The sequence below is a fragment of the Gymnoscopelus braueri genome, assembly GCF_963280865.1.
Source record: "Gymnoscopelus braueri genome assembly, chromosome: 11".
NCBI lineage: Eukaryota > Metazoa > Chordata > Actinopteri > Myctophiformes > Myctophidae > Gymnoscopelus > Gymnoscopelus braueri.
This window is the reverse complement of record NC_137613.1, coordinates 27,570,053-27,583,571: the sequence shown is the minus strand read 5'-3', so window position 1 is coordinate 27,583,571 and position 13,519 is coordinate 27,570,053. Positions and strand designations below refer to the sequence as shown.

General features: G+C 41.0%; 1 pseudogene across 1 annotated transcript; it reads right to left on the bottom strand.

Annotated features, from left to right (window-relative positions):
- Positions 1-1,348: 1,348 nt before the first annotated feature.
- LOC308094685 (mannose-1-phosphate guanylyltransferase regulatory subunit alpha-A-like) lies at positions 1,349-2,615 on the bottom strand (annotated as a pseudogene). The gene has a single exon. The product of its transcript is annotated as a mannose-1-phosphate guanylyltransferase regulatory subunit alpha-A-like (transcript).
- Positions 2,616-13,519: the final 10,904 nt, after the last annotated feature.

Sequence of the window (13,519 nt, the reverse complement as noted above, 5' to 3'; positions counted from 1 at the left end):
GATTAACCCATCAAAAAGCCTATCAACATAAACTAGCAGGTTCACATTTACAGACATCATGTGCATGAGATAGAGGTGTTAGCCATGACCTTAAAACACTTCACACCTCTCACACTCAACCACTATGTCTTAGAAACCGTGAGAATCTACTGCTGTGCATTGTTAATAGTACTAAGTTTGAATACCTTTGAGTTGAGCATGCCAGTTCACTTGTTTCTTTCTAAAACCAGACTTTATTTTATTATTATTGAGGTACAGGATTTCTATTTTGAGGGAGCCCTGCCCAAAGATAGCAGCAGTACAAAAGTCACAACAAACAAAAAACAACATAACATAATGCACACTAATTTCCCAATACAGAGGCAAATTCTATACCTTAAAAAATGTTAACATTTTAAATACATTTTATTTGAATATCTTTTTTACACATTATTGGAAAATAGCAGATCTACAAGCTCACAACACGAGCAACGTGTCTCATGTGAGAAAAACTCTCATAATGAGGTTTTAATTTTTTTATTTTATTCCTTTGATTATCTACATTATCTAGTAGCAGTGTTACACCGAGGGTGAGCAGGTCAAAACTATTCATTTTCAGGACAGCAGAGCCACCTTTGTAGGACAGTACTGTGTACTGACGACACTGCATTTAACTATACAAACTGTTTACTGTGAACTGACACTGCATTTAACCATACGAACTGCCAACAGTATACACTGCATTTACTGCACAATGTTTGCTAGTTAATAGTGTGCTAGTTTCCCTCCTATAGGGGTCAGTGTTTAGACAGAACATATCACACTTCTAGATATTTAAGGCTATATTAAAGCTGGTATAAGTGGACTCATCTGACCTCTCACTACCTGCATCCTGATGTCTTCCCTGCTTATTACCTAAATGCACTTCCCTTTGACCTGTAGAAAGATACTATTTAGTTAACTGTAGTACAACTCTATTGACATATTAGTAGTTGTGCATATCAGGACATCAGTAAGTAAACTTTTACTACAAGGAAATGTAGATTCATGGTTAGAGCCAACCTTTCACAATGTCAAGCATGCAAAACCTACTGTAATATTTTACTGTTCAGCAGGAGTTAAAATTAAATAAGACAGGGGAAATGTTTTAGCCCACAACGGCTGAAACGTTTTAACCACTGGCACAGTATGTGTATCAAAAAGTCTACTTGCATCTTGTAGGAGCGACAAGCAGCGAGACAAGACTTGCATCTGAAAAAAAATAAAAGGTTAAAGGTTAATATTGCAATAATACTGTATGTCGTCTCAAAATCCCAAGGAAGTGAGGAACACCATTTGTATGGGAGCACACTGTATGGGAATAACTGAACTAGAGAATAATTTGGTTTTTGAAGCTGCAGTTGAGGTCTTTGTGCGGAAGGACGATGGAGTTGAGAATAATCACCTCAGCAGGGATGGCCACGTTACATCCCAGAACAGTAATTGAAGGTGTGAGTTTCCCTTCACTAAACAGGGTCTCACTGTCAATCTTTGCATAGGGGTCATTGGGGTTGAGATTGCTTGGAGTTCCCTCCACTCTCGCCCACTTGCCAATGGTGCTATCCCATCCCACAATGCAATTCAAAACACAGCTGTGATCCTGTAGAGTTGCACCATGCAGGATGATGGATTCTCGCACTCTAACTCCAGCACCAATAGTTACTCTGGTGCCTATGGAGACATTGGGACCCAACACAGCAGTGGGGTCTATATTGGCTGTAGGATGAATATAGACGTTACCACTTATTTCGGGCCCACTCCCTTCGTTTGAGGCCAGTCTTTTGGGGTGAATTGTATGGTACTGGTTGAGGTACAGACGGCTGGCATAAATTGCAGAGCCGGCAGTCTTGATCTGGCTCCAGAAGCTGATGGTTTTGTAAACGTAGAGCTTGCCCTGTCCTGCCAGGGCAGGGAAAACGTCTTGTTCCAGCCGGATGGCTTCAGCCCGGTGCCGGCAGTTAGAGGGCTCCTCTAACAAAATGTTGTGTTGATTCTTCTGGAAGATGGCACCGATGTGCTGGAAGATGTCTGGGGTAAACAGGTAGATTCCACAGTTGATGAGGTCACTCACGAACGTGCTTGGCTTCTCCACATAATGCAAGACCTTGTTTGTTTCTTGGTTTTCAACAATACAGCCGTAATTCATAGACTGCTTTCTGTTTGCTGTTGTCCAGGATAACAAAGCTGCCAGCTTCTCCGTGTTCCTTTTGAAAGTTGAGCATCTCTGGCAAAGGAAACTCTGAACAGATGTCAACATTCATGACAAAGAAAGCCTCTGGACTGCCTGAGAGAATTTGATCTCTGAAGTGATAGATGCCCCCTCCAGTGCCCAAGGCAGCGTACTCTTGCAAATATCTAATGGAGATTTTGAATTCCTGCTGTGCATTTGTAAGGAACCTGGTCAGTTCTTCATTTGGTTGATAAAAGCCGAAAAGCAAGATCTCCTTCATATTTGGTACCTTGGCACATGCTTCAATGTGATGTTGGAGCATTGGCACTCCGGCTAGTGGAAACAAGGGTTTGGGAACTTCAAATGACAGCGGCCTAAATCTTGTGCCTTTGTGGGGACCTCCAATTAAAATCACTGCCTTCCACATGTTGATTTACAAATATGACAGTGACAGTAAACTCAGCTGTTGCTTCATCAGCCCCTTAATAGGAAAAGTACAATTGTTTAATATTTTACTCTGCAGGTTTTTACTTATATAAGCTGAGTGACGTCACTACCCAAATTAGTAATCTGCACCCTGGTCTACATGGATTGGCTGGCACCTGCAAACTGGCTTAGATGTTCTCACCCAACAAAACATTTTCCATAATACCTGAAAGTATCCTGCTGTCCCCAGGGTCATAGGCCTACTATACTGGGTCATACTGATTTTTGCAGTTGCTATACAGTAGGATAGGATGTCTAACACTGTGCACTGTTGAAATGATCAAAGCTATTTTCTGCACAAGTCAGGCTGGGAAATCCTTTATGAAACCTTCCCCATTTGGGATTATTGAGAAACAGTTACAAAAAACTACAGTTGTATGCAGGGAAATAGTTGGTTGTTTTAAAGTTTTCAGTTACTATTTGTACAAATAGATTTTTGTTTGATTCTCTCTTACTCCACACATTTGCAGATTTTTGGATCTTGGACCATCTACTGTACAATGCCTAGTGGAATGCTATTATTATTGCAAAATAAGCTGCATTTGAACAAGTGCTCCATGTATAAACGATTTATTTTAGTGTCCAAATTTTGTTTATGTATTGTAGCGTCCCGAGCGGCTAGAGTGTATAGAATGTGTATGTATTGTTAATTAATTGCATTTGTGTATATTTTGTGAATGTTCTACTTGTATACCATAGTATTATATACCATTATTAATGATCAGATTATATTGCATCTTTTTGTGCATATTGTGTCTCATTTCCTGACTAAATTAACTACTGGCAGCATTGCAAAGAAAGAGATTTTGCTGTTGTTAGTTTGGTCTGTGATCAAACTGGTGTGGTTAAACCTGTCAGGATCAACCTCCACCAGCATAGGACCAAGGGTCACTGAATCGCTAAGCCTCTCCACCACGGCAAGGTCACAGCAAAAGGAGAGGAAAGGGTGGGGTCTTGAGATCTCACATGAGCAAAAAGCAGTTTGCCACAGCAGACTCCCATTCCTCCATTATCTCCACCTTCTCTTCCTCAATGGCCTCCCCTTCATCCACCTTCTTCTCCCACTCTTTCAGAGTTTCTTGCAGAGTCTCCCTCTTCTCCAAACTAAGCTTTCAAATGCAGTCTCACCCTCCTAAAGTCTCCCTGATATGAGAGTTTCAGCACCATGGACAGTGTCAGGGTGAGCGAGCAGAATTGTATTTACTGTTCTTTTTCAGTTCATCATTGCAGCAAGGTCTGTTCCAGTTGAATATCTCATTTCAGTTTAAATTAATGAAACATTGCAAGGACCGCCTGTCTTGACAAGTGACTTACTCGATTTTATGGATTCCGTCCATACTATGCAACAATATGAATAAGTCAGACCACAGTCAGAGTCTACTGATGACTTCAAAACATGGGCACTCGGTGGCGCAGTGGTAATATACCTGGCCTGCCCACCACCACGGAGGTTGTAGGTTCGAATCCACGTGGTGCATCCGGCTTTCTCGGGCGTCCATGCGAGCGCAATTAGCCCGTGTTCGGGGGATCAGTGGGATACGACAGCAGTGACAACACAGAAATGTGTGTGGGGAGGAATTCATTTAGAAAAAGGGGGTAAATGATTATTGGCTAATCTAAATAAAAAACCAACAAAAAAAGACAAGCTTGGATCAAATAGCGCACAGCGACACAGGTCTTACAGTTTTTCAAGGCTTCATGAGGTGTGTAATTGATAGAAAATAAGTCATTTTTTTGGTTACTCTTTTAATTTAACCTGTATCCTGCCATCTTCCGAATAACATAGATGTGTCTGGAATGCAGCCACAACTGAAATAATATCACTATCTGAAACAATATAAGGATAATTATTACCAGTTTTATCTGCATCTTTCCTAATCCTTTACAGTTTCGTGTAAAAGAAGTGACAAAGAATAAATGCTTTGAAGAAATGACAGTAATCTAAACGTCACTCACTTCAACTTCTGTATTGTGTTCAGGAAATCAAAGCTACATCCTCTCTGAACCTTGGTTATGAATTTGTCTTTTTCACGAGAATTTAATCACAGGAGTGTATTTGACCGTGGCATGTAGTAAGACAGTTTTCCTCCAGATTTTCTCAGGTGTGAGGCGAGCATAGTTTCAAGATGGATTCATACCACCTGCCTTTAATGCCATATTGACATCCTGGGACATACATTCTCAGACGTGTGAGAAATTAAATGAAAAACCAACATAAAATGTGAATGTCTTAGTAAGGTGTTAGGCCACCACGAGCTGCCAGAGCAACTTCGATGCACTTTGGCCTAGATTCTTTAAGTCTAGAACTCTACTGGAGAGATGGAACATCATTCAAACCAAAATATTCCCTCATTTGGTGTTTTGATGATGGTGGTGGAGAGCGCCAAGGGGCTCAACATGTTAGTCCAAAATATGCCATATAGGCTTCCAATTGGGTTGAGATCTGGTCACTGCAAAGGTCATAGAATATGATTCACATCATTTGTATACTCATCAAACCATTCAGTGACACCTCATGGCCTGTAGATGGTGGCATTGTCATTCTACAAGATTCCACTCCCATCAGGATAGAAATGTTTCATCATAGCATAAAAGCGATCACAGAATAACTTTTTGTTTTGTTTATTAACACAGAAAACACAGAGCAGGGGAGCGACATGCAGCAAATGGTCCAGCCGGCCGGGGTCAGGCGTTTGAGGTATGTGCCCTAAACACTCAGTTATCAGGACTCAGAATGACTTTGTATTGATTTGTAGTGATCCATCCCTTTAAGTCTAGTGGACCCAAACCATAGCAGGACAATTTCCCTCAAAGTATTACAGAGCCACTGGACCCCTCACTGTCGGTTCAAGCATTCAGGCCTGTTTTTTAAAACCCACAGGCGCCATTTTGGAAGTTTCCTGACTACTGGCCAATCACAGCGTGTCTTTTCCAGGACTTGGTAGAATCTAGTTGTATCAAAATATAGCAGGATATTTTCATACAACTAGATTCTGACAAGTCCCCGCTGTGATTGGCCAGTAGTCGCTTGGCCTTCTCCAAAATGGGGGCCGCGAAACAGGTCACTTCAATGAATTGCAGAGGCCAATGAGGTATCTAGGTTTCTATAGCACCAGATGTATGAGGGAGGTGGGAGGGTCAGAATATTCAATAAAATAATAGGCAAATTACTATAATGCTTTTCATAAGCAAACAAAGAAACTCTCTCAATGGGAAATAGCAACTGAAGTTTCAGTAGTTCTCTTAGTGTTCTGTCACTGTCCAAAACCCCCCAAAAATATCCAACTGTCCAAAAGAAAGCCAACTCATTCATTGCATTCAGTCTATGCAGTTATGGCAATATAGTCTACTCTTACCACCAGTTCAACTCTTGGTGAAACATCAAACCACATCTGGTCCCTCCCTAGGTTCTCATGGTGAGGTTCTGCTTGTTGTTCGATGCCAAGGAGAGGAGTGTGACCTTCCTCAACGGGCAGACAGACATACTTGCTAGCATCACTGAGGGCTCTCGGCATGGGCTCCTTACTAAAACACCACGTTTGACTTCAGTGAGAAGCTCAGCTGTTGGTAAGACACACAGGGCGATGGAGCAACTGCAGGAGAATCGAATAAAACCATCACCCCGTCCCCAACGACAGCAACCTCTTCCCCAAGCTGCTGCTGCATCTTCCTGACCTGCGCATGCTCAACAATCAGCATTCTGATAAGCTGATGTCATTTCACATTGACCCTTGAAAACCTTGCGGCCAGCCTGGGTGACCACAACGGACTGAGACATCTGCTTCACAGGTCCTCTCCTTGTTCCATCACTCAAAGCCTCGCCGGTGACATTAACCGGCCTGCGTGACAGACACTGTTCAGGGAGCCACGCCAAGAGTGATGTTTGTGATTGAAGGGACTATGAGAAATCATCGGAGGTTGTAAGTGCAGCCCCAGGGTTTCATGGGCTCCTAGACTAATTGAAACTGATGGAAAGTTCATTCAATTGAAACTCTGTTAATTTAGTTTCTTCTTTTTGTTGTTCTGTTATGATTTGACCTGCCATTGATTGCCAGTGACACTGACCACCCTGAATACAAAAAAACCCCGTTATTCTTCCTCTCTCATTCGCAGTGGTGGAAAGTACATTTACTCAAGTACTGTACTTAAGTAAAAAATTTAGGTCATTTTACCATGAGTATTTCCATTATTTGATATTTATATTTCATATTAGAGGCAGATATTGTACCTTTTCTCCACAATTATTTTACAGCTACTTACTTTGCAGATTTACCGGTAAATCATTATTTCAAAATCTACATTAAGTAATATATGAATAATGTATTATTATAGATTAAGCTACCCATCAACACAGAGTCATTAAAATCAGCCCCACCGTTACCAGATGCAACATTAAAGTGATGAACACATTAATTGCATAATAATATAATATGATTGTGAAATGATCCTTTCTACATATTGAGTAATAATAATTCCTCAAATGTGCCTTCTGTGTGGGCATCTCTGAGAGTATTGGGGCTGGAGGGTTGGGGCAGCAAAAGTAAAAGTTCTATGCCCCAGGGGTACTTGGTCCTGGGGACCTCGCGTGAGTCGCATCACCAGACCTGAGGGCTTGGATCAGTCGTCTTCTCTGCTGCTTGGATTCTCTTCTGTGCTTTCTCTGTGACAAGAAAGAAGAAATGTACTGTGAACGTCCTGTAAACGCTTTATTGTTGGCTGCCCGTTGCATTGGCTGATGCCTAGCAGCAACGGTTTGTGCAGCAGAGCAGAGATGCACGAACGCTCTGTAAACAAACAGGTGCAGCAGGTGGCGCACGCGTGACATCAAACACTATGGATTGTGTATTTGTGTTGTCATGGCGACGTCTCCACACGACCAAAGGACGTTGTGGGTTGTGCCAGGTTAATCATTAGCAGTGACAGGTGTCTGTCTACCGCTATGTGACACATGATATGTATTCTTTTTTCTTTGTCTTTTGTTTTTAAACTTGCAAGCCAATTCTCAGCTGTTAACGTTTGTTCCGCTAGGGGCGTTAACGTCCGCATTGTGATAAGTGCCTTGTATTTTTGGGCTACTGAGCCAAACAGGCAAACAATATTGTTTTCAGGTCAAAAGTAGTTTCCAAGTAGTCACAAAGTGCTGCCATATCATGATGATATGCCTTAGGCTTAGTGTATCATGGGTTATATAGCCCCAAGGAAATAAACCCAAGGAAATAACCAGATACCCAGCCTGTCTAATAAATCAAGTCTCTTACCTTGAATGTTTGTGGGAGACTGGGAGTTACTGGTTAGTTGGACTTGGGCCAGGTGTAACTGCTTAAATCAATCAGCCATGCCCATACCACAGTACATGCACATGGGAAAATGGAAGTGTCCTACCTTTTTCACCATATAATGTACAAATGTATTTAATTATTAATAACTGAAATTAACAAATGTAAATACATTCTTATCTTGACAAGTTCTTTCAGTCATGTCAATTCAGGAAAAGCTAAGATGTGGCAAGGACCCCTGATAGCAATAACATCAATGGCTCATTTCAGACATAGCTATATGGATAGCAAAGGTAGCAGGTGGAGTCAGGACATTTAGTTTTAATGCATTTTAGACATGCACCTCAAGGTGTTGAATCTGTGATGTGACAACATTGGAGTGGAGAACTTTGGAGCTGTTGTGTCCAAGGTTGGATGTAAGATTGACTGGGAGACAGTGAGGTATGGAAGATGGATGTCCCAGTTCATGTCTGTGTAAACCAGGGCGATGCAAATGACTTAATTACTCCTGGGAGTACTGGAAGCCATGCACAATGTTGACTGGTGAAACAACAGAGATGCTGTTAATAATTGGAGAGAGTGAAGCAACAGTGTTGGACAGTGTTTCTTCTGTGTTAGACCAAGATTACGAGATGTTGTTCTTTCTTATATTTGTTGTTTGTTTATTACTTTCAGTAATATAAAGAATCACTTCACACTGAATTCATGCGGTATATTGAATTTGACACACAACGAACATTATATTCAGGAAAAGGTCATTCAATTGCCCTTGGACGTGTATGGATCTGGACCTTTTATTATGAGTGACAATAACAGGGCTTTAATGAATTGGATCGACTCACAGCATATCAAAGCAGCAGGAGATGTGTTTCGTTTGTCTTCCAGTTGAGAAAACAGAGTTAATTTAATTTCCCATCGATCTACAAGTGCAGTGTCTTTTTAACATGACACCTAAGGTCAGGTTAATATTGGAGTATAAGTATTAACCATAACTCAATTCAATCACAATATTCAAAAAAGCAAGCAAGCATCATTGTAAAATGTAGGGCAAATATGGCAATCTTGGAAATGCAGATTACTAATTCATTATTGTGATGTAGAGGCTTTTTTATAGTTGTGTCTTAATCAGTGGCATTGAGGCATCACAGAGGAATTACAGCTAATGAGAAATAAAAAATGTATAAGTCCAAGGCACTCTTCTTGGAATTAACAAGCCTTTCATTTAAGGCTAGGCTACAGAACCTACTGTATTAAAACCAGTGTCCACATGGCCTTCATCAGGGTGTACTGTTTTGCAAACAGTATTGAATTCAAATAGTGACAGGACAGGACAGGGAGGAGAGGAGAATGTAATATTATAATATAATAACAGTGGTATTACAGGGACCAGGTTGGTAATGTTCTATGCAGTGGCGTGTAAAGAAATCAGAACGTCTCCATTTATTTGTAAATTCACCATTTGCCACATAAAGATCTGATCTCCAGAAATACTGGTATAAAAATATCCCACCAGTTACTACAGTAATTATCATACAGCAAGAAGTATAGATAGACAAAGTTTAGTATAACATGAATTTGCAAGACAATAATGTAAAGAGAGAAATTAATGATTTGTTTGTGGGTTACCTTAACCCTATGTCAGATCATGTATATGTGAATTATCAATCTCCTGCAATATTACATTTATTGTCTTTCTCCTCTGGTAGTAGTCTCAAAGTTGTGTAGAGCAGTGGTTCCCAAACTGGGGTCCCAATTTTTTTTGGGGGGTCCCCAGTTGATTAGCTTAATGTGCAACATTGTTTCCTCACTCAACAGTAAACAAACCAACATACAGTATATGTGTATACAGGGTATCTGTACATTTCTAAAAAAAGACATAGCCGATCGACAAGCTCACAGCGCCTTGCACTGCGAGCTTGTAGTTCGGCTATTTTCACAATATTTATCTGTTGAAACGAGTCAAACTAATGCCTCAAATCCTACAATTCCTGCTTGTCAGGGTGGGGTCCCCAGTTCAAATATGATTATTTTGGGGGGTCACAAAAAGGCCTGAAAAGTTTGGGAACACTTGGCGTAGAGCCCTTGTCCCCTGGAGAACAGTGAGAGAAGGTAAGTTCCACTGTGGGATGACTCTCACAAGGTGAGATTTCCGTCCTTTATTTCAGCTCTTTTCCTGTCCTCCTGCCTCCTCTGACTACAGGGGGAATTAAGGGATAAACAGAGTAGAAATAATCCAATTAGCCCTAATGGGCATGATCATGATGAAAGTATCTCAGGAGGAATGGCCTTGGAATGACTGGAAGACTGTTTTAACTAGCAGCACAGTGTAGCTTCCTTTAGGGCCATTCCATGGTGAGTTACACAGTAATGCCTTGTTACTGAGCTGGGAGTTTTTTGATCGAATACTTTATTCAACAGAAATGTAAACAACATGTGCATGGTACAGTCAGACTGTAAGGCTAAAAGGATAACACAAAAAAGTCCTGGGGACTTGTTTCCATTGTGGTCCTATGTATTCAATTCATCAACATAGCATAAAAGATGAACACAATAATACATGTCATCATCAACAAATACAAAACACTATGTACAAAGGAGAAAGGAAAAACAGCGGCAGTGACATGACGCCTTCTTTCGATGGGAATTTACTAAATTGATGGATTTTAAGAGGCTACAGGAGGCCTGAAATGAATGAATCTTGTAAAGAAAATGACAACTTATTTGTTCAGCATCAGAATATGCTTTTATTTTAAGCATTGTTTTATGGAGACCTGCATGTATCATCCAATATTTTTATGAAAAATAAGCTGCACAATGTACATTTGGAATGCATGTAGATGAATGTGCATTAAACTGCACATCCAGTAGTGACTGGATGTCACCGTGCAGAGTGGTGTTTCAGATCTCATTAGTCAGAAGGCAACTACGTTGACACACTGGTCCAAACATATAACAACTATCCGACTGCCCAATCCACAACTAATGCTGTTAGAACCATGAGACACCAAGGGTGATTCCAGTCAGCAGCATCAGCTCTCATGTAAATCCTACCTTCCAAGAGCGGAACTAAGACTTTAGAGCAGGTAAACAGTGAAATCCTTTTTAACTCAAGAGTGTTGGATTTTGCTGTGTAGAGCAGCTTTTTTGTTGTAACGCTGTCTTCATTCCTTAAAGACATTTCCAAACATCTCTTTGGTTCACACCCCCAAAATGAAAAATAAATAGGTTTAAGAAGGATTAATGGGTTAAGAAGGCGTTTGTTAGACGTTCAGTTGACAACAAGACATGGACAACAACAAAACATATTTTGAATACAAACATGGGGATCAGGAAACCCAAAGATTCATTCCGCATCCACTCTGTGCGGTGTTTCAGACAATCCACTGTCTGAGAACGTCTCTCATTTGACATGCAAAATTTAAAAAAGGAGGGATACAGCTGACCTTTGGTCCAAAAAGGGGAATCTTCTATCCATAATCCAAAGAAAACGAGCCTAAAGCGCTATCGGTATTTGAAAGGTTAAAAAAAGAGGGGAAAAAAAAAAAAAAAAAACTGAACAGGTAAACAATATGCCAACTTGTTTCGGCCTTGGCTTGGACTCAGTTTCTTTTGATTATTGACCCTCTATGCTACTTCGTCACATGCTTCGAATGTAATTTTGTTTGTCTCTGTGCACGTCTGAATCTCTTTGCTATTCAGTCTCACATGTTCTCCCGTAGTGTTGCTGCTTCTCTGCAGGCTTGAATCCCCCTTGGTGTTCTCCAGTTGATGCCTATAATGGTCCCCTCCAGGGGTGTAGTGGGGATTATTTTTAACAGTGAGAACACTAGATTAATGTCAAGCGCACAATTGTCATTTTCGTTTGAGTCAGTTTAATTTTAGTTATGTTACCCCGCTAATAAATGCAAGACGGACCAAAATGTAGGGTACAAAAATAGCAATTATTTTATTATAGAAAAGGTTTACAAAATGGAACTTGTATTTATTTGCATATAGAAAATGGTTTAAAATGTTAAGAGGGATTCAACTAGCAGGGAAGACTGTACACAACAAATCAAAACAAATAAGGAAGGGAAAAGAACAGCGGTCCTATACAGGTGCAGCTTGTTCCACATGGGCCTACAACCAACGACAAAGCAGACATAGTTTACAATATGGACATGGCACAAAGCACACAGCATGTAATATATGTCACAGGTAATACAATAGGCAAACCAATACAAGGATTACCTTACCAGATAGCTCTTAATAGGTTTACACACAGGATGCCTCAATGGTTTCACAGAGCAGCACAAGCCCCCCTGTCTCCACCCGTAGCTGTTATAACAATGACATCACAAAACATATATCAACCCTTGTTCACCTTCGCACATACATAATACTCACATTTCTTCAGTTAAAATGCCTACTTTACTGAAGAGGCCACACCCCAAACACTACTGGACAAGCATGACAACAGCACCAAAAGTGGCACAGACCTGACAATATAAAAACATTTCTCATTGTAGACTTATCAAAACAATACAACAGTAAAAGCGAGGATTACAAAACAAGCAAACAGGCTTACCGATTACCAGGTCAGCAGCTGCACCCAAACACTCCCTCTCACGACACACTACTAGTGTGGTGTGAGGACCCACAATTTAGTGATCTGCTACCTGCCTGTTCAGAAAGGCCTTAAATACCTGTGTCACTTATGACATCACTTCATCTCTGCCTCCTCTAGGGAGCCCTACATTCTACCCCCCCCCACAAGTGAAGTCACCCTGACGATTCACTACCAAATGAAAAGATGATTAGAACCGTTACCCACTTCTACAGGACCTCCCCATTGTCATACTCTTACTCTGCAAGTGGTGCCACCCTTGGTTCCACTGACCAGGGGAGATGATAAGGATTCGAGGGCCGTCTGCTTTGCATCTGAGGTCATCAATGATCTCTTTCTCCCTCTGGAAGCTGGAGTAAACCTTGTGCCGCTTCTCCATGTTGCTCTCCAGGGTTTTCTTCAATAAGAATGAGATGGCATCATCTGCCTTGCTGTCTTGGCCTTTCATTCTTGCTGATACTTTCCTATCACACATCATCACGCCTGACACTTTCCTCCACCCGTTCCAACCTACTGTACTTGCACATGTTTCTTCACCTCTTTTCCACACTCTCCATTGCTTTGGAACGTTGACCCTAAGTACTTAAAATCCTCCACCTTCTATATCTCTACTTAAACCCTTTATACTTCATTGCCCGGGATTCCCTCCTTTTTAACCTCTATATCTCTTATGTGAAAATAGCAGATCTACAAGCTCACAATATGTCACAACACAGCTGTTTAACAACTGAATGTTCACCCAATACCTACTAGTAGTATTATGACATATGCCAGAATAGAGACACTGACATGTATAGCTAGTATACCTATTAGTCAGGGGCCAGGGCCCTTAAGTCCGTGTTTATGTTAGAATCGTTCACTTTGTGATACAAGCACCAAATTTGGCATGAACAATGCCTAGGACCTACTTTTGCAGAAAAGCCCGTTAGCCACGCAATTTCCAAAATGGCTGCTGGCGAAAGA